This window comes from Watersipora subatra, chromosome 6 (assembly GCF_963576615.1).
Source record: "Watersipora subatra chromosome 6, tzWatSuba1.1, whole genome shotgun sequence".
Lineage (NCBI taxonomy): Eukaryota > Metazoa > Bryozoa > Gymnolaemata > Cheilostomatida > Watersiporidae > Watersipora > Watersipora subatra.
The window spans coordinates 36486882-36509486 of NC_088713.1; positions in this window are offsets into that span (position 1 = coordinate 36486882).

The window sequence follows — 22605 nt, forward strand, 5'->3', positions numbered from 1 at the left end:
AAATTTTTTATCTCTACAACAGCCAATAATACTTTCAACATTATAAATGTTTGTTGTCTCTATTTTAATAGCTTTTCCATTACACATTTTCATATATTTAGTAATACTTTCTCTGTTTGGACGATGCATTGGCTGACAGTGGTTGTCACGTAAGGCAGCTACATGCAATTTAGTGAAGTAAAACTAACTTCAAGTAATCCAAAATAATAGCTTTTACTATTTGTGTAGCTTCAAGTTTACAATATCTAATAAAGTTTACAATACACAGTTTCCCCTTATTTAAAAAACTGCGATCTAAGACTGATGACACAATAAAATTTAGGTCTAAAAATCTTTTTAAAACAAAGCTGACAGCGAAAATTTACCAAAATAAATATCTGGTTAATGTAAAATTTTCATTAATTATGTTAGTGATATAAGTAGAATATTAGTTGATCAAATAACATAGAGAACACAGCAACTAAAAACTTTTTTGCGGAAGTATTGGTGTTGTGAATGTTTATTTGCAGAACCAAAAATGCTATAGTTATATAATTAGTTCAACTCAATATATGTTTAAAAATTAATGAGCGATAATTATGGGCTAAAATATCAATGCGTATGCCGGGCAAAAATTGAAAAACCTTGAAAAACATAAAGGTTATGCAACAAAAACACCAGTGTTACTATAGCAAACTTTAGCCCTCCAATTTAAACAAATTAAAACATTGTGAATTTTCAAGACTTAATCTTCTGACATATCGACCCAGGCTATATGTAAATAGTGAATATGGATGCTGGAAAATCTAGGTTTGGGCAGTATATTCCCAGACGCAGAGCGTAGTGAAAAAAAGGACCTGCTATTTTTAGTAAGACCAATGGGCTTGCCAAAATAATTATTATACCATTTGAAAAAATTGTCAGCAGTAGTCAATTTCATTAACACATGTAACCCAACTTCTTCATAGAATTATTTCTGTACAAAATCATGTTTTTATTGGCTTAATGTTAAAACAAACTACAATTCAACAAATTTGCTTGGCATCTAGAGATCCCCGCAAAAATTAGATAAGCCATTAGGCTGGCCAAAGCAACACTGTGATGTCATCAATGAAATCAGCCAGCAAGCTTGCGAGGACGGCCACCTGTTCTACTTCATGGTGATGAGATATGTAAAAACCTGCCTAAAGAAAACAAGCAAGTCTGCAAACAAGATGGTTAGTTATTTGAGCAACCCACTGCCTATAAAGGTGGCAGCTGGAAAAGTTTGGCCTAAAGCTTTTTGATGTAACCATTTAATAGTTTGACAAGGCTCAGGTGAAATTTGAATGTGCTATGAGATAAGAACTGGTGAAGCTGGTTGCAATCAGCTAATGACCCGGGGCAACCATGCACCAAACACTTTAAGTTAAAATCAAGCCACTTAACGACAGTTTGATACAGAGAAACATTGCCACAAAAATAGCACATATAATGTGCTTTTAGACTATATCCAGAAAGAGAATCAGAAGTCGGGACATCTGAAAGCTTTTAATAGACATGAAAGGCATTATATCTCTTAATGTAAAATTATTTTGTAAACATGTAAATGCAAAACCAAAAGAAAGCGACAATAAAAACATCATTTAACAATGTGAACCACTAGTAAAACAGTTCCAATGCATTTTGTGAGATTGAAAAACTACTAAGTAAAGTTTCATCCTTTTAACAAGTAAAGTACTTTATGGCTCATCATATTTATACAATATATATAAACTCTTTTACTTTTACATATACATCTGTACGATAATAGTATATACAAACATTTTGCATACATGTTATATATAATAAATTTAAATTTATTTGTTGCATATACATATACATAAACCGGTTTTATACACACATATATACATACATATTTTATATACATTTACAAATATATATAAATTTTTAAACATATGTATATAATATATATATATATCTATGTATATATGGATCTACATACATATGCCTTTTGTATATACAAGTATAAATACAAATATTTATATACGTGTATGTTCATATATAAACTAGAGGTACAACCAGGCATTGCCCGGTTGTACCTTTAGTTAATATATAGATGTTATCTGTGAAAAAAATAGATATAGATTGTGTTTAACTTATTTTAAAAGCTTTCTATTTAAAAACATGTAATAAGAAAACAAAAAGAAACATTGTGCATGTGTCTCTCTAAAAGCACCAAAAATATTAAAGGTTAAGATACCACAATTTGCAGAAATTGATAATGAAACCATAACAAATGCAACAGGTTGGTTATATCATAAATCAAAGGAAAAATAAATATAAACAGCATTTGCACATCTACTTCACATATTTGAAAGAGCATCCTTCTGCCAGACAATTTAGGGTAACTCGACAAGAGCGGTTATTTCCCTAGCAAAAACTTTCAGTAGATGAGGCATCGTTCCAAATTGTACCTCTTTTTGTCAAACATTTTATGAACCATTAATTTATTTTCCATTGTTAACAAGTATTTTCGAGCTGTTGTCCAAGCTGTTTTAATTTTACCGTGTATGCTCCTGTCTTGGTCGAGAATCAAATTTATGTTTGAATTGTGAGATGAACAAATCTCAAAATCTTTGATTGAAAACCGAGTTGATCAAAAACTAAAGCAATTGAGAACCAATGTTCTACTGTATACAATCTGTACCAAATCACCAAATTTTAATTTCGGGAAAATATGTTGTTAATACTGATTTGCTAACACAAAATAGCCCTGGTTTGGGGAAAACGAAAAAGCGTCGCGCTTTACGGAGCTAAAAGAGTTAGTAGAGTTTCAATTATTACGTTATTTTGTGTGTAAACGTAAAAGGATGTACATGTTATGTACTATGTATCGCAATAGCTTTTTTGGTTTTGTGGTTAGGAAAACAGGATTGCAAGTTTGTGATCACCTTTTACTTAAGTTCAGTTCCAGCAAAATTTCAAATTTTGATTCCAAAATTTTAATACCTACCTGTATAGCGGGACAATCAAATTGACAAATACACAAACTTTGAGAAATACAAATATATATATATATATATATACTTATATATATATATAAATATATATATATATATATGTGCATACATACATGTATATATATATATATATATATATATATTTATATGTACTGCGGCTACACACAGTACTGTTTCGGCTATTAGAGCCTCATCAGTGCAGCTCAGAGCAGGCCAAAGAAACAAATTCCATTTCCAATGAGATTTGACTTCCTGCCGTGAAACAACTAAGTTGCCTCACAGACTTTAAAAAAGTCACTGCGCTGACACTAGAGTGTTCAAATCACCAAGTGATGAGCTTTTCACAAAGGCTAATAGTGCAGCACCTCTCAACGAGTGCTCCGCCATACCAAAGTGAGAGAGGATATACTCGTGCTACAGACAGTTACCAGAGAAGCTGTTAATGAAAAGCAGCCAAAGCTGAGCAAAGTTTTCACAGAAAAGAAAAACAATGCATCATCAACACAACGACACCACAGACATGAAGCAACTAAAGCATTACAGAAGAAGCCATCATACATAAGAGACAAAGTTTGACACTTGCCAGGTATCAGCCAGTTCAAATCTGCAACTTGCAATTTTGGTACAAAATTGAGCATATTGAGCCAGCATGTAATAATAAGAAGAAGATGACTACTTCTAAAATCAGTTAAAAGAACTGAAACTCTACACATGATAAAGATTTCTGCTAATTCCGTACTAAGATTACATAGGGAGATAAAACTACAAAGTGAGACTATCCCTATGGAACTTCACGCATGAGCCTGAAACAGCTTCATATCTCAAAAGATTTGAAAGAAGTTAGAAAAACCTGTCACTCAACCTAAACAAGTGTACAATAAATGAAGTCCACAACACATGACAAATACCGCAGGACACTGTAACATTGGAACCGAATTGCCTCTACAGAAACAGAAAACTTTCCAGTTTGGAGTAAGTACTGTTCAACACTTCAATCTACTAGGAAGAACACCTATCAAGCAATTTAAAGTCTCCATGGATGATAAAATAAAAGAGAACACGATTTCTACACACACCTCTAACCAGCCAGACACATAATTACAGAAACATTGCAAACAACTAGACGAAAAACTTTCAGACTTTTTCAAGAACAAACTTAGATATCTCAAATACTACCAACTGGAGATAAACTTTAAAGCTACAGCTACACCAAAGTTTTGCACAGCTCGCCCAGTACCATTTGCAATATTTGATGACTTAAAAGAGGCTTATGGTGCAGGAATAGCCAAAGGATTTTGGAAGCCAACATAATTTAATAAAGATGGCACACCAGTGGTTCCAGTCAGAAAGCAGAAGCTACCGATACATAACTCCATAGACTTTAGAATATGTGGAGAATAATCCCAAACAGCCAACCATCAATTGGATACCAATGAAAAACTCATTATCCTAAAGAACCTAATTCAATTACTAATAGGACGATATGATAACACCAAAATAGTGTTTGCTGATGTATATAACAAAATTAATTCAGGAGAGGAGAGAGCAAAATACTAGCATTATCTAAGCACAGAAGGGGTCCGCTACAGAAGAACTTGTTTGGTATTAGTTCAGCAAGAGGTCGCTTGTCAAAGAGAATGGAACAACTCACAAAAGATGTACCAGGAGTTGCAGTCTACCTGGATGACATTTTCGTTAGAGGAATCGGATGCTAACAGCAATCTACAGAATCTGAAGAAGCTACTACAAAAGCTATCAGACAATGGAATGATATGCCAGTTGGGTAATTTTTTTTTTCCCAACCTATATTTGAATATTTAAGACTCAAGCTCACTTCAAATAGAATAACTAAAGAAAGAAAAGCAGAAACAGTCCTGCAGATGCCACCACCAAATAATGAGACAAAATGCAATCTTCCTTAAGATTGGCGCAGTTCTACAGCAAATTTCTGCCTTACTTATCAACAATAACAAAGCCATTTCACTGATTTACTACCAAAAAGAAAAAAACTGAACCGGGGCCCACAGCAGCATACAAGTTTCAACAAAATTGAAAAGATGCTTTCAACCAACTTATTGTTAACCCATTTTGGAACAGCCTTTGACATTGGAATCTAATGTGATACTTTAAAACTTGAATAGCTGTACTATTTCACTGGTATGCTGAAGATGAAGAGGGACCCATCTCCAACACTTCAAAGACCCTCAGAAACGCGCCAAATAAGTATGGACATGTTTAGTAATAGGCACTGCCTATCATTTTTGCCCTGGAGAAATTCTTAGTTTTTTTCATAAGATACAATTTATTATAGTCACAGACCATAATCCTCTTGTAGCCTTGTTTGGATCAACAAAAGGAGTTCCAGCACTAGCACTTAACTTATTATCTACTAAACGACTAAAAGGCGTTACTAAACAACCAATACAACTGAACTGTAGAACATAGATCTGGCTAATACCACCAAACCCCTGATGCCACCAGTAGACTATCAGTAGGACCAGATGAGAAATTTGACAATATGTAAGATGAAGGATATATCGATATTGCATGTACCAATCAAATTATCAGCCGTCAGATCAATTCTTCGGATAATGAAACAGCATTTTAAGACTTTCTGACCAATAGTATCATAAGTTATTTGTTTGCTCCCAAGTATCTCAGCACCTTTTGACCAAGCTAAAATCATGCACTAAGTTTGTATGTTAATCCTAGATATCTGAGGGTTGTGTGCTCAAAATTAAATTTTGTCAGGAAGACTGAAATTGCATATCTGGCCTCTTTGGGTAGTAGGTATAGGTTGTGGTAGAACTGGATCTTGTACAACATTCTACGGGCCAAAAAATTTACACTTACATAAAAGATACATGGCGACAATGTATATCATGTGAAAAACATCAACGCCTACCACAAAAGTGCGCAATTCACCCCTAGATGCCTTCTGAAAAGCCAAAGTGCAGACTTTAGTTGGATCATGCTGTAAAGTTCATGGGGAGCAATTGACTAGTAATGATAAACGCCTATTGTAGATACCCATCCTTTCACAAGACCTTTTCAATGTCTACCAAAGCAAACACTGACATATTAAAAGATTAAGTAGCAAATTTTGGATACCCACAAACAATAGTGACTGACAATGCTACTAGTTTCACTTCAGAGGAATTCAAAACTTGGTAGAGGAAAAGAGGTATAGTTCACTTAACAAGAGCACCTTACCACCCAAGAAAACAGTGGTGCAGCAGAAAGACTATTTACTGGCTTAGTTCTCTAACCAGTCATGAGGCACTCAAACTTAAACTCACAGGACTACAAGTTTTGGTCTTTTGTAATTACATTTTAATATTAATTAGAATTTTCAAAAATCCAGTGAACAATAACCTGACAAAGATGACAATGAATAGGTAAAATGTTTTTTATCCTGTCTGCATTCATTGTGACTAAAACTATTTTTCTCGATATTGAGTTGACTGGTTTGTTCACAGACTAGTTAAAAAGTTAGAGCACAAAGCAGCCAACTACTATATTATTGAAACATACCAATGCGTCTGAGGATGCACAAGTGCATAAAAATACATTGGTTTATAATAGTTCTTATCTCACGAGCAAACACAAGCGGATCGAGTGTTTGAGATATTTATGATAAATGCATGTGCATACAACTCACCAAAATGGTTCATCAACATCGTAACAAATCCTTGTTGCAAAATCTAATCAACTAATGTAACCATTTTTCCATGGAATTTTTCAAGTATAACAACAATACAACACACATATAAACCTATTTAAATATGTTACCAAGACTTTATTATTTATAGAAAGTATCCTATACCTTACCCATATGATTGGATTATACACCAATCGACAGACTAATTCGGCCTAAATTCGCCATAAAAAAAACTTAACAAGCTTTTTTAATCAATATTTGGACCGGCCAAAAATACGCCAATAAAGCCACGCAACCAATAGTACAACTATTAGGCAGACTGCATTTAAATAAAAAAACGTGCTCATTTCACCATTCTATAGCATTGTCTAATTGCCAAAGGTTTCTAATATTCTTCCGTTTTTAATATCTTGCAAAAATAATTAATTAGAAAAATAGTTATTCAATTTAAAAAAATTATTCCATCACCAAACACGAGCAGAGCAATTATTTGAAAAATTTATAATAAATGCAAGCGCACACAACTCAAAAAAATTACTCATCAACACCGTCACAAACCCTTGTTCTGAAATCTTATCAACAAGTATAACAATTTTTCAATGAAGTCGTTTAAGTATAATAACAATACAAAACACATACAAAACCTATCTAAATAAATTACCGAATCTTTATTATTTGTACGCATTATCCTAAAATTAACCCATCCGATCAGATTATACACAAATAACCAGATTAATTTGACCTAAGTTCGCAATAAAAAAAACATTGACATGCGTTTTTATTCAAAATTAAGATGGGCCAATGATACGCCAATAAAGCTGTGCGATAGAGAGTAGAACTATTATGCAGGGCGCATTTCACAAAAAAACATGCTCATTTCACCAGTCTACAGCATTGTCCAATTGCCGAAGGTTTCTAATATTTTTTCCGTTTTCATTATCTTGCAAAAACATTTAATTATAAGAACAATTATTCAATTCAGAAAAATTATTATAAAAATTAATTATATATTCAGTTGAGTTAATTTATCCAAAGATTTCGGTAATAAACGTAGACCGTTTGAGGCTTAGACTGATTTACAGGTATGAAATTGTGGTACACAGTTGATCAGCCTATGTTTTTTCTCCAATTATCAAAGCTTTTATTAAATTATTTAAAACATTAGCCAAAATTCTTTACATCTACTTTACAAGTTAGGGTCGAACTACAATGCTCCTTTATGACGAGAACATTTTTTGGTTTTGCTCTAGTTTGCAGAAAACTTTCAGATGCATGAGCGCTTTTACATGCTTTCTGCTAGATTGCCATCAAAACTATTCAACGTTCAACACAACCAACTGTCAAAATGTGTATACTACACATCAGTTTTACATTTAACTTCGAATATTACATTTCAGAGATATATAAACATATTTCCTCATTGCTGTGGTTAAATTACATGCATTACAGTAGGCTAGGCCTACAGCTTTAATTAATATTTATTTTATTGTTTTTATTGTATTTTACATTTTGAGGTGTAGTTGCACGGTAAACTAGCTTATTGACTTTGGTGCAGTGGACCAGACTGTAATGCCCAGTTTTTTTTCAATTCACTATACTATTTGATGATTTTTTTTCCAAAGGGGGACTTCTATTATTTTTTTGTTTGGATTTATAATGAGTAGGTGGCAAACAACATAGCACTTTTTGGTGGTACCAACATGATTGCAAGGTTTGCTACAACATAACACAATTAATGCTATGTTGAGAAGGAAAGCTGATAATAATACGAGCACCACTTTGGGGTGTTCAAAAACAAGCTTTAATATTGATGACGAAACATTCTGTAAATGTTTCATATCAGTTTTTTAATAATATGGTGTAATGTACAAAACCTACTCACCTAGGTATATAGTTTAAAACTTCACATTTTTGAATACAATTTTTCTTTTGCTTTCTACATACAACCTCCATGCCTGTTCAGGTCTTGCAACAAAGCATTGTTGAGTCGTGAGTTGCGTATACACAATGAAGCAATTTTTACAATGCACTATATGCAATTTCAACAGTCTGAAACCAAAACTGCAAAAAGAGGGAATTTTCTCAGCAAAAAAACCCTAATAATCATTGATAAAAATAAAACAAATCTGATTAACATATCTCAACCGGCTAAGTGATGAAATTCTTAAGGTGTGTAAGAACTGTACGGACCCCCAGCACGTAGTCTGTATTGAATCAACCTGTTGAGTGTTTTGCGCTCTAACGACATAGTAGAATAAACCCATTTAGCTGATTTGTATGACTGAGAGCTCAGATAAAAAACAAAAACTGAGCAAAAAAAAATTTTCTGTATCTTTTTGACCCCATGAACGCCCAAAAGTGTATTTAACTCAATTTCCTTCATTGTTGCAGCTAGCTGATTTGAAAACTGATACAGCGTAATACAAACATTTAAACAAGCATTAAATGAGTTTGAACTTTAACCAAAAGAAGCTCAACATCAGTTGTTAACACAGTACGAGAGAACACTGCTACCAATTAGATTTTCACCAAGTCAATTACTACATGGAAAATGGATCAGATGCTAGATTGACATCATACATCAATCTCCTGCTTACTTGGCACAACAACCCAATTCAAGAGTGGCAAACTTGGCCAACCAATTGACAGATCAATTTACAAGATAACAGCAAAAAGACATATACTCAGATGCTTGCTATGCACGCTATTATGAACCAAGACAAGTAGAAAAGCCTATATGGGTTCCACCTATAGTCACTAAACTCTATGAAACTCACAGTCTGAATGTGAAAGTTCAACTAAAAAGGCCTAACTGGAGACGTCATGTTTAGCAGTTACAAATAATATGCTCTACTGATAGAGATAGCAACCCTGGTGAGGAACCTGAAATGTCCAATGAACCTCGACCATCAGTTTATGTATGACATAAAACCTCACTAGATCCAGCTGTACCACAACCTTTATCCGCTACTCAAAGAAGTCAGGTACGCACTTACAGACTCCCAGACAGAGAATAATATGGAGCACACAACCTTCACATATCTAGATGTAATAGACAGACCTAATATGTGGCTTTAGCTTAATTAGAAGGTGTTGAAATACCTGAAAGCATCCTTATAAAGCTCAAGTTATTGAAAAAACATAACCATTCCCGATTCTTACCTTTCAAATTGCATTATTCATATAGTAAAATTGATACTCTTTTGAATAGCACATAGTATTTACTTTTTATTTTTCCTCGTTTCAAGTTAAAAAGTCTTGCATAAACCTTTGAAGCTGATTAAAATCTGTGTGCAAAAGAAGCCACGACTAAATATTATGAGCTATGTTGAATTGTTAATATATTTTTATGTGTTCGCCCTTGATGGGATTTCAGGGCAATCTCAGTTTCAAATTCATAAATACAGCTTTCAATCAGACACCAGTACCATCCACATGAAGGACATTTTCCTGAAGTTTTGTTTCTTTTTCTAGCCTTTGATCCTTTGCGACAATTGCGACACTGTTTCATAAAATCTAAACATTGCCTAAAGTGATCTCTCCTGCGGTGCCGCCTCCAACCACTAACAGATAAAAAGTTTTGTTCACACTTTTCTATGAGACACCAGATATAATCACACTCTTGGTAAGGACACTTCATGTGTGATCGATGTACTTCCCGTAGCTTTGCATAGTTACAAACACAATACTTATAGTTGTCATAATTTAAAAATAACACTGAAGCATGCTTAACTCGCTGGTGTTTTTGAACATTCTGTCTATACTTTGAGAGGTAACTGCATATTTTGTAATTACATATATAGTAACTACAACTAGAACATTTTAGGACCTTCCAACTTCTAATTGGAAGAAGGTTTCCGCAAAAGCATTTTTCTTTTTTTTTCAATTGTAGAAAATCTTTGCCGCCCTTATCATTTTTAGAAGGGCTGACTAAGTGTTTCGATATGTAATGTACTCTACAGCAACTTCTTGGGAATCAGAAACAAAGCAGCAGTCTGGATACATGCAAAGAGAGAGTCGGCATTTTTTACATTTGCGAGTCATGCAAACTGAGTTTGGTGTTTTCAATCCACATACACATGCTTTTTTCACATGTTCTAGTATAATTTCTCCATAAAGCTCTGGCATTTGTTTTCTAGAGTATTCCAAAGACATGGAAGATGGGATCTCAGACATCTAAAAATGTGAAAATAGCTTAGCAATCTATCGAAGTCATTATAATAAAAATACTTAGTAGAATTATTTAAATGTTTGGAAGAAAACTTGTCTTAACTGTCATTACACACTGTTGCTGCTTCAAATGCTGCTTTCTAATTCTCTCCTTGTTTCATTCTGGTCTATATTACTCACAGTCAGTTTTTCTTTTACTCTGTTTTTTTTTCTTGCATTCGTAATTAAGCCAGCTCTCTGAACTAGAAAGAGCATTTAAATTGCGAGAGCACGTGTTTAAAAACCTCAACTTCATTTTTAAGTTCCCAATGACCACATTTTGCTTAAAGGAAATAAAAATCTGATGTCTAATAATTTGGCCTGTAAAAAATAGCAAGTGACTCAGCGAGAGCAAGTGTCTCAACAGACAAGCTAGTTTTTAATTTAATTCTACGGTGGCCTTTTTTTTAATAACATTTAAATCGGAAAAACAGTCTTGAAAATGTTAACAGCATATTTTGAAACAAGTTTGTTTCAGCATTCCAGTGAACTTTAGCACATCCTTGCAAAAACATTGCTAAACGCAATTTCAAAAAATTAAAAAATGATGTCAACATGCTTTCCTACTGCAAAGCTCATTGCAGAGCTGCTATATAAATACAAAATGCTTTCCTTCTCAAAAGTTTGTATTTTAGATCTTGAAAGTACAGTCCAGAATACTCAGCTAGCGTTAAAACATATGATGTAGACAGTTTAAATGATTTTACATCAATAATCGTCCCTTAAGGCAACTGACCAAAACAGTGGCTGAACTTGAAGTGGAGACACACAAGTATCCAACAAAATTTAATTACAGGGTGTTTTTGTTTCAATTGGATTTGGAGTATATTTTACTCTGAATCATTGAACTGGTAAAGTTTGAATGAGTTAATTACAAATTTTCTTCGCAAGATTCGTGCTAAAGTGTTCACTGTGAGACCATGAGCATATCCACGCTACAGAAACTGTCACCATACATAGATTTGAAATGATGATACTCTGTTAGGAATTCACCAGTGGGGGTAAATACATTCAGTACATTTCATTACACTCCTACTACAATGATAAGATTACTTTGTGATTTATGTTATTGCCTAATCATTAATCAACCAAATGAACCATTTGGACAGATTCTCAATGCACCGGTGCTAACATCGTCAAGGGCTAAAATTTTCCTGCATGAAAACGCTTTTTACTAAAAATGTTGGTGGCAACTTTTAAAGTAATAATGTTGCCGCAACCAGTAAACTATGTTTTGTTTTTTTTATTGTGGAGAATAATTATATCATCAATAATAAAAAAAATCTTGATCAGCCATCATGGATGAGTTAGTGCAGCATACGTAAACATCGTGATTTAAAAAATAGCCACGACCCTAATGCGAATCCAGTATAACAAGTTCTGTTTTGAAGAGGAAATGGTTAGTCATTAAAAGAACACAAAAGTACAATTGGTAATCTTTGAAACGGTAGGGTTTGAATGTACTGGCAGCATGAAAACACAGTTTTTGTATTCAAATTACTAAATAAAAGCCTGTATATGCAAACAAGCTAAAAAACACCTGGCATTATTATACATGTAGGTTAACTAAAGCAACCGAAAATAAGGATGTTTATCATCACTTGTGAAAACTATAATCTCGTTGAAAGAACATTCTGCTACCGGATCTTTTAGAACAGCTGGATAATAAAACCAAAGTTTTTAATATTGCATTAAAATAAAAAGAGAGTATACAATTATGCAATATAGGTACATATAAAACAAGCTTAGTGAACAAACAGGCCAAAGGACAGAAATTTCAGTAACTCCAAAAATAGAGACAAGACAATGTAAGCGAACCAGTTAGTTTCAAGCTTAGCAGATCCACTAGCCTGCACATCTAAGGTGTCAAAAACTCTGGCAGTCTTTATTGTAAAGTTGTAATTATAAGGAACTGCTCAAACATATGATGAAAGAAAATTTTTAAATGCTTGACATCTTAGTAAAACCTTGTCTGGTGAAATTCGCTTCAGAGAGCATCATATATGTGTATACATATAAATGAAGCTTTATATTTATGTATACATATATATGATTATATATGAGACTAATTTCAACAGACAAGTTTTAATGTTTGTTAGGTTTTTAATGAATGTTTATATATATATATATATATATATATATATATATATATATATATATATATACATATATATATATATATATATATATATATATATATATATATATATATATATATATATATATATATATATATATAGTTAGAGCCGAGTTAGAGCAGAATTTACCACCCATACGGAGTATCTGGGGTGAGGAAAAAAATTTTTTTATTTTTTATTTTATATATATATACATATGTATATATATGCACATATATATATATACATCTATATATATATATAAACATTCATTTACCTGTATTACTATTTTCTTGAAGTTCAAAATACACAGATTAAACTTACTGCTTGATTAAATGTTTCACCTTCTAAGCATGATGTTACCGTTGCAACCATTTCAGGCCAATTCACTTCACTATATACATATGTATATATATGCACATATATATATATATATAAACATTCATTTACCTGTATTACTATTTTCTTGAAGTTCAAAATACACAGATTAAACTTACTGCTTGATTAAATGTTTCACCTTCTAAGCATGATGTTACCGTTGCAACCATTTCAGGCCAATTCACTTCTTGGCTCTCTGGCAGCTCGACTATTTTGGTCTACAAATCATATCAGATGATAATACATTATCAGTTAAACCTAATAAAAGTCAGTTTTCATTCTTATTTTTTTAAGGTGAGCAAACAATGTCAAATATGCTTGTGACTTTTTAAACTTAATTTTAGCGCTGAATTTCAGTTGATCACAACAATTCCAATGTCAGTAAACCTGTCAGCAAACTATGCAAATTTTAAATGACAAAACATGCTACATTTTGCTTTGATGTTCTACAAGATACCCAAATTGGGCCCCTCTTTTAAAGGTAGTCACTGTTCCAACCATGTGGTCATATTAAGAACATACATACAACGTATGAAATGTTCTATTCTATGAGACTTATGAAGTCCATTTAATTGTTTAGAACATGAATTCGATTTAAAAGTACATTTGTGAATAATAATTGTATGAAAGTATATTCTCATTATAATTCAATAAGAAAGCATTAATGTAATACAAAAAGTTCCGGAGATTAGGATGTCAAATACACTGAAACCAAAAAAGTGCAGTGTATTTGCAAGTTTATCAAGAATTAATTCATCTGGTATAAGTTTTATTAAGAGACTCTTATTTGTCTAAATAAAACACTTGAAATATTTTTACAGCAAAGTAATTGTATTACATTATGCAACCTGCAAACTCATAAGGCTATGTGTGTTTGTTGAAAGGAACCAGCAATGCTTATACTCGATAAAACTGTACATGAAGCTATAATTTTGAGGATTTTGTCTTTAACCTTGCTATTATTCACCAAACATAACAGTAAATAGTAAACTATGTTATAGAGCTTGTTTCTTACCCATCCTCCAGAAGCAGCAACATTCTCATTTATAGTGTATTCATTGACTGACGTTTTCTCGAAATAGTCAGCCAAAATAGGAGCAAGTTTCATATGTTTTGGTTGTTGTGTTATAATAACTGCAAGCAGTTCCAAACACTGAAACAAAGCATACTATATTTTTTTGACTAATTGTGGTAGCTGAAACGCAAAATGCCAGGTCTGATAAGAACTTTGATTTTTCTATTAATGATTCAGTTTTCAACTTCGTGCTTTGACTAGAGATCAACTAAAATGTGAAGCTATTCACTGGCTAAACAGTGGTTTGCTCTTCCTGTAAAGACATGCGTATTCAGGTGTTTGACAGGTGTCAGACACATGTCACCTATGCAAAAGCAGTTATTGTTCACCCTGAACCTATAAAATCTGGTACACTATCCTGACACTTTTTGGACACATTTCCCAAACCTTTACTGGTCCATATGAATGAGTCTATTGCTCAGCCTTATGCTACACACAAAATGTGTTTACAGTGGCTTGCCACGGTATACACATATTGTGTATTTTTATTTTCTGAAATGACAGGAAGCATGCATACGCATGTATTTCTACATGTATATTTCATACCTCTTTACTAAACAAACATTTTGTTCTCACAGTATCTGATGTAGTTCTACATGTATATGCATACCATCAATATTCTCTCCCAGTAAACATTCCCATCAAAAAACAAAGCATCTAAAGCTTCTTTGAAGCATGTCAACGCTTCTATTGAGTTGAACTTTTTACATAACTCTCCAACAGAACTCATCAGTTTTTCATCAGTGTCTGTTAAGTTACCTAAAACTGAAGCAGTAACACTTAGAATGACAGTTTCAATGTGTTGCAGTTTTATTATGGGTGACACCTATCTTCAGCTCGCCACAGATGGTTTACAACTCCATTACAAATATTGAAACTAAACTGGTTGCCCTTATAATAGCTTCTTGAATTGTGTTGAATTTTTATTATCATTTTAGGATATTGATTAAAATTAAAGTAATTTTGCTGCATTGAACATAGCAGACACAAAACAGAGTTGTTTGTCAATCTGGCGCTCATTAACTTGTTGTCAAAGATTAGAGAAGCAATGATACTACTACACTCAGTATAGCTGATATTATTTTTTACTTCGTTTGTAAGCTGCCTTACTCAAACACTCAAAGCTACAGAACAGAGAAAAACACAAAGAAGAACAAAGACTGAGAAAGCAGTAATTAAAGAATCAAGGAGAACTCTTATTAAACTAGTTTTTATGGACACTATATTTAGTTAGAAGCTAGTTATTTGTGTTTTAAAGCTATATTAGACACTATGTGGCCCGCGGAATAACTCTGATTTTCCAGCAAACAATTTTATCTTCAATAAATAAAAATAAGTAATTAATTTAGCCCATAATAGTATACATTGACTGCACTAAGTTTTGCGATGACAAAACTAAAAAAAGCATGACCCTATTTTTAATTTCAATTTTTGATTGTAAATTTAAACAAGCACTAAAAGAGTAACAAACAAGTTCTCACACTTAGTTAGGCTGCAATAAATCTTTTGCATATGAGCAAGTTTTACTCAACAGTTCTAACAGCTTTAGCAATATTAACTATGATAACAAAAAAATTTATCTTTGCCAAACAATAAGTTTTATTAGTGTGTTAGTGAGGAGCATCTGAGTTTTATTAGTGTGTTAGTGAGGAGCATCTGAGTTTTATTAGTGTGTTAGTGAGGAGCATCTGAGTTTTATTAGTGTGTTAGTGAAGAGCATCTGAGTTTTATTAGTGTGTTAGTGAAGAGCATCTGAGTTTTATTAGTGTGTTAGTGAGGAGCATCTGAGTTTTATTAGTGTGTTAGTGAGGAGCATCTGAGTTTTATTAGTGTGTTAGTGAAGAGCATCTGAGTTTTATTAGTGTGTTAGTGAAGAGCATCTGAGTTTTATTAGTGTGTTAGTGAGGAGCATCTGAGTTTTATTAGTGTGTTAGTGAAGAGCATCTGAGTTTTATTAGTGTGCTAGTGAGGAGCATCTGAGTTTTATTAGTGTGTTAGTGAGGAGCATCTGAGTTTTATTAGTGTGTTAGTGAAGAGCATCTGAGTTTTATTAGTGTGTTAGTGAAGAGCATCTGAGTTTTATTAGTGTGTTAGTGAGGAGCATCTGAGTTTTATTAGTGTGTTAGTGAGGAGCATCTGAGTTTTATTAGTGTGTTAGTGAAGAGCATCTGAGTTTTATTAGTGTGTTAGTGAAGAGCATCTGAGTTTTATTAGTGTGTTAGTGAGGAGCATCTGAGTTTTATTAGTGTGTTAGTGAGGAGCATCTGAGTTTTATTAGTGTGTTAGTGAAGAGCATCTGAGTTTTATTAGTGTGTTAGTGAAGAGCATCTGAGTTTTATTAGTGTGTCAGTGAGGAGCATCTGAGTTTTATTAGTGTGTTAGTGAGGAGCATCTGAGTTTTATTAGTGTGTTAGTGAAGAGCATCTGAGTTTTATTAGTGTGTTAGTGAAGAGCATCTGAGTTTTATTAGTGTGTTAGTGAGGAGCATCTGAGTTTTATTAGTGTGTTAGTGAGGAGCATCTGAGTTTTATTAGTGTGTTAGTGAAGAGCATCTGAGTTTTATTAGTGTGTTAGTGAAGAGCATCTGAGTTTTATTAGTGTGTTAGTGAGGAGCATCTGAGTTTTATTAGTGTGTTAGTTAGGAGCATCTGAGTTTTATTAGTGTGTTAGTGAGGAGCATCTGAGTTTTATTAGTGTGTTAGTGAAGAGCATCTGAGTTTTATTAGTGTGTTAGTGAGGAGCATCTGAGTTTTATTAGTGTGTTAGTGAGGAGCATCTGAGTTTTATTAGTGTGTTAGTGAGGAGCATCTGAGTTTTATTAGTGTGTTAGTGAAGAGCATCTGAGTTTTATTAAAAACTTAATAATAAAATATTGAAATTAAAACTACTTTGGTCAAAAAATTCGTTTCTTTTTAACCCCTTTTTGCATTGACCACACTTCATTTTTTTTTGGTAAGCATTTGGTCCCTACGGTTCCATTTCATAGACAGTAAGACAAAAGGCTCAAAGATTAAATTATCTTCACTTTTACTATACAAAATGTGTTTTGAAATCAAATGTACAGTAAGTTAGCATAAACACCTCAAATGTTCACTCACTGTTTTTGCATCTTAAAACATTAATAACTTTATTAAAACAACTTATTTATGAGTGATACCATAGTTTGCTTGAAAATGATAAAAATGTTATTGTATGATTTAGTAATGAGAGTGCCAATATGAACTTATTTAAAAATTTACACATTATTTCAGTTTTTAATCGTCTTACCAGAAAATTAAATTAGTTGAACCTTTTCAAATATTGATTTTGTAAATTGGTCCTTACCAAAAAAGTAACATGGTTTTGGTTAAACCATGGTTAACAATCTTTCAAGTATGTATACAAAATAACAGAAAACATTTAACAACCAATACAAACAAACTTTTAAAGAAATCTCTATATTATGGTTTCTAGCCATTTTTAAGCAATGAATATTTTTACTGAAGTTAAAGTGATAACACAAAGTTTGTTTAATCATAAAAACAAAAAGTAAATAATGAAAACGTACCTGTCTGCCTGAGGCCTTCCAGAATTTTTAAGACATCTTTGTTCTGCAATGTCTGTGATAACTTTTCTTGAAACGCTTTGCTTTTTAAATATAATTTTTTACCCATCTTTTTTAATCTAAAATAAAAGGTTTGATAAGTTGAAATAGTATTAACAAGCATTTTTAATAATAGTAGCTATCTACTGGTCTTTGTATGAGATAATACTTTCAATTGAAGCTTAATAAAAAACCCTTTTATAAACATATTATATGAAGCTGAAGCGTTGTATTTTTACGTACTCTCGTACAGTCTACAGATGATCAAGTCCACCTAGAGTTTACAAGGCATTTTTTCTGTACATTTGTTAAGAAGGATTAACGCATAGGTGAACTATACATGAGGGTGTTTGGCATTAGTCTTAAGGTCAATTTAAAAGGTGTAAAACATACTTTATGAACAGCAGTGACTCTTGTTATGTGCAGTATTTACAAAGTTGTTTTAAAGGAAAATAGTTAAGTGTAATCAGGCCTAATTTAATATTTATTTGACATTTTAAATGATATCTATTTGCAACATTTGTTGGGAATTTATTTTTGGTTTTAGTATAGCATCGCTGAGTTACGAAAAAAAAATATACACATGTATATATATATATATATATTTATATATATAAGTATGTATGTATGTATATATACATATATGTAAATATATATATAAATATAAATATAGTATATATGCATGTAAACCTATGTAAAGCCAACTGTTGGCCCTAAGATGGACAGTCATTCACATTTCCAATTATAGCAATGATTTCATAGAAGCAATAGTGTGAAAGTTCTAGTGTTATTCACTACACGACCCGCTTGTAATAGCATGGCATAATTAGCACTCCTTGAACTCTATAGCAGATATTGAAGATCATAATTGCATGAGAGATGACGCAGTTATAACCGGTGACAACTACATGTACTAATACTTTAAACACCATCAAGCTTGCTGTGTTTATTATTACTAGTGTTCTTGGCTTCACATTTATGCATCTACTGAATGTATGGGGTTGGTGCATTTGATGCGCAAAAGTTTATTTAACGCTCAGACCTAAAGATGTACAGTGTACCTGGCTCAAGTTATAGTAAAAAAATAGATTACCTTATGTTACTCGTGTTTATTGCGTAAAAACTTAGCCAATAGCAACAAGAATACTTGCCCTTTTTCATGAGCTTTTTAAACTCTTAACGAGTGAGTTGCATATGAAGTAAAACTGTTTTACAACAATGAGTCCTATTTATGCCTTAGGCGTTGAAATTTTTGAACTGGGTGTTGAATATGTACTGGTTGTTGACATTGACCGCATTCATTATCTTGTATTTGTATATAGCCGTCGTCAGGCTCTTTGTTCATATTAACTTGCTCATCTGTGATGTAATTCTTATGTAATAATCATTTTTACTATATTGTCTCACTTACGTAGTAAGTCAGTTGCTGTTTGGATTTCAAATATACAATAGTAACAGGTTATGGGCCCAGACAGGCAACTGAAAAGGCTGTACACGAGTTTGATACTAAAACAAGGGCGATCAGCAATTATACTGACTGACTAACGACTGGTGAACTAGGAGTTAAACGGTTGATAGCAGGAACAGTAAAACCAGGACTACTGCACCAGAACTTAGATTCTATCTCTCATTCCACAATGAATGGTGATGAATGGATGATAGAAAATTTGGACAGTCAGAACTATCAGAAATGGAAGTTTCAGATGAAACACATTTTGTTGGTAAAGTATCTATACGATATTGTGAATGGTACTGAAAAAGCATCATGGTACTGATCAAGCGCCGAAAACTGCTTTTAAATCCAGTTATCGTAAGGCTTTCTCAGTAATTGATCCGTCTGTTAGTACTGAAATTTTCTGCCTAATAACAGAAACAGAAGCACCTGATGTAGCATGTAAGCGGCTTTAAAACCATTTTTAACGCAAAACACTAGCAAACAAGCTGTTTCTTAAGAAACAATATTTCAGAACAGTAATGAAAAAGGATACACCTGTAGAACAGCACTTGAAACACATGAAATGACTTACTGGTAAACTTGCCGCTATTGATGCAAAAATCTTTGAAGAAAATCAAGTAGTCACGGTCTTAGGCAGCCTTCCAAACAGCTATGCTCATCTTGCAACAACATTAGAAGCAAGAGTAAACAACTTGAGTGTTGAGTTTGCACAGCAGTCATTGATAAATGGAGAGTTGAAACGCAATGAGCGAAACTCAGATTAATCTAGTTTTGCAAGTGCATCTGACTCTGCATTGATGTCAACCAAGCGGCCTAGAACCAGAAAACCTCTGATCTGCTACAAATTTAATAGGACTGGGCACATGTCACCGGAATGCTCAGAAGACAAACGCCCACAGATTGCGCAGTTAGTAAGGGAATGTAAAAAAACTGTATGGGAAAGTGACAATGGTTGTGTAGGCAATGAATTTACATTTATCACTCATCATGGCAACTCATTTTTATTGCACAGTTGCTCACTCTGGCTAATTGACTCTGGAGAATCGCATCATATGTCACCTAGCAGGGAAAGTTTTTTTATAGCTACAAGAAGCTAGAACAATTGGAAATGGTCAGCTGTGGTTATTGTCGAACAGTTGAAGCTGTGGTAGTTGGTGCTGTAAAAGTGATGCTAAAGCTCAATCACAGAGTTTAATGTGCAGCTGTACTTTACAATGTACTTCATGTCCCTCAGCTAGCTATCAATTTATTTTCAGTTCAAGCTGCTACTCAGAAAAGCTACATTGGTCAGTTTGGCCATTCTCGACTTTGGATTAAAGATGCTAGGAGTCGAGTTAGGACCATGGGATCACTAGCTAATACGCTGTTCAGTCTAAACTGTGTCAAACTAAAACGCAATTTGCAAACACTGCTAGCGCAGAGATTTGGCATAAACATTTAGTACATGTGAATAACACTACTCTGAAAAAACTGAGCAAAAGAAATATAGTCTGTGCTAAAAGCCTACCAGCAATGGGCATGTCCTTCTGTGAAAGCTGTGCTGAAAGGACAATGACTCATAAGCCCTTCTAACCTGTTGGAGATATCAAAGCTACCCGTAAGCTAGAACTACTTAGTACATTTTTGACGTTTGTACAATGGAAACAAAATCAATTGGAAGTAGCGAATACTTTGTTACTTTTATAGACAGTTTTTCTAGATGCTGTGCTACCACTCAGAAAAGCTACATTCGTCAGTTTGGCCATTCTCGACGTTGGATTAAAGATGCTAGGAGTCGAGTTAGGGCCATGGGATCACTAGCTAATACGCTGTTCAGTCTAAACTGTGTACAAACTAAAACGCAATTTGCAAACACTGCTAGCGCAGAGATTTGGCATAAACATTTAGTACATGTGAATAACACTACTCTGAAAAAACTGAGCAAAAGAAATATAGTCTGTGCTAAAAGCCTACCAGCAATGGGCATGTCCTTCTGTGAAAGCTGTGCTGAAAGGACAATGACTCATAAGCCCTTCCAACCTGTTGGAGATATCAAAGCTACCCGTAAGCTAGAACTACTTAGTACATTTTTGACGTTTGTACAATGGAAACAGAATCAATTGGAAGTAGCGAATACTTTGTTATTTTTATAGACAGTTTTTCTAGATGCTGTGCTGTGTATTTGTTTGAAACAAATCTTAGGTACTAGAGAAGTATAAAGAGTTTTAAGCATATACAACCAACCAATCTGAAGAAACCATTCAAACACTGAGATCAGATAGAAGTAGTGAATACTTGTCTCAAGAATTTACTGACTACTTGAAATCTAAGGGTCTTCATAATGAACTCACATCAGCCTACTCACCGGAACAAAATGGTGTTGTTGAGCAAATTAACAGAACTTTGTGTGAAGTAGCACGTTTAATGTTGTGTCATGCTAAATTGACAAAGCAATACTGGGCTGAGCCCATTTGTACTGCTGCCTACATTATAGAACGGCTTCCCACTTCCTCACATAAGATTGATCTCACACCGTATGAAAGGTGGTATGAACGCAAACCCAACATTGACAATCTAAGGGTGCTTAGATGTACTGCTTATGTTCCTGTTCCAGTTCAACTGCGACCGAAACTTGACAAGGAGTGCCAGAAGCTAAGGTTTATAGCATACAGCAAACGGTCAAAGGCATACCGCCTGCTTGATGAATTGACTGGTAAAGTCACTACTAGGCGAGACGTGGTATTTGATGAAACAAACTTTACAAACACCGTTAAACCATCATTTGACCGATATACAAAGCAGAAATCTATTGTTGTTGAACATTCAGTAAATGAACAGACAACTCCTAACTTCTCTAGGCAATGCATTAGTGATGGGCAACAGCGACGCTTATATGCTTGCAAACGTAGACCTCCAATTCACTATGGGTTTGATGAGTATGTAATTTAAGCCAGGCTCAACATGTCAAAACTCTGTGGCAGTGTTGAATATGCACTAGTTGTTGACATTGACCACAGTTATTATCTTACATTTGTATATAGCCGTTGTCAGACTCTTTTTGCATATTGAATTGCTTATCTGTGATGTAATTCTTAAGCAATATTCCCTTTTACTCTCTGGTCTATCTAATGTAGTAAGTCAGTTGCTGTATAGCTTTCAAATATAC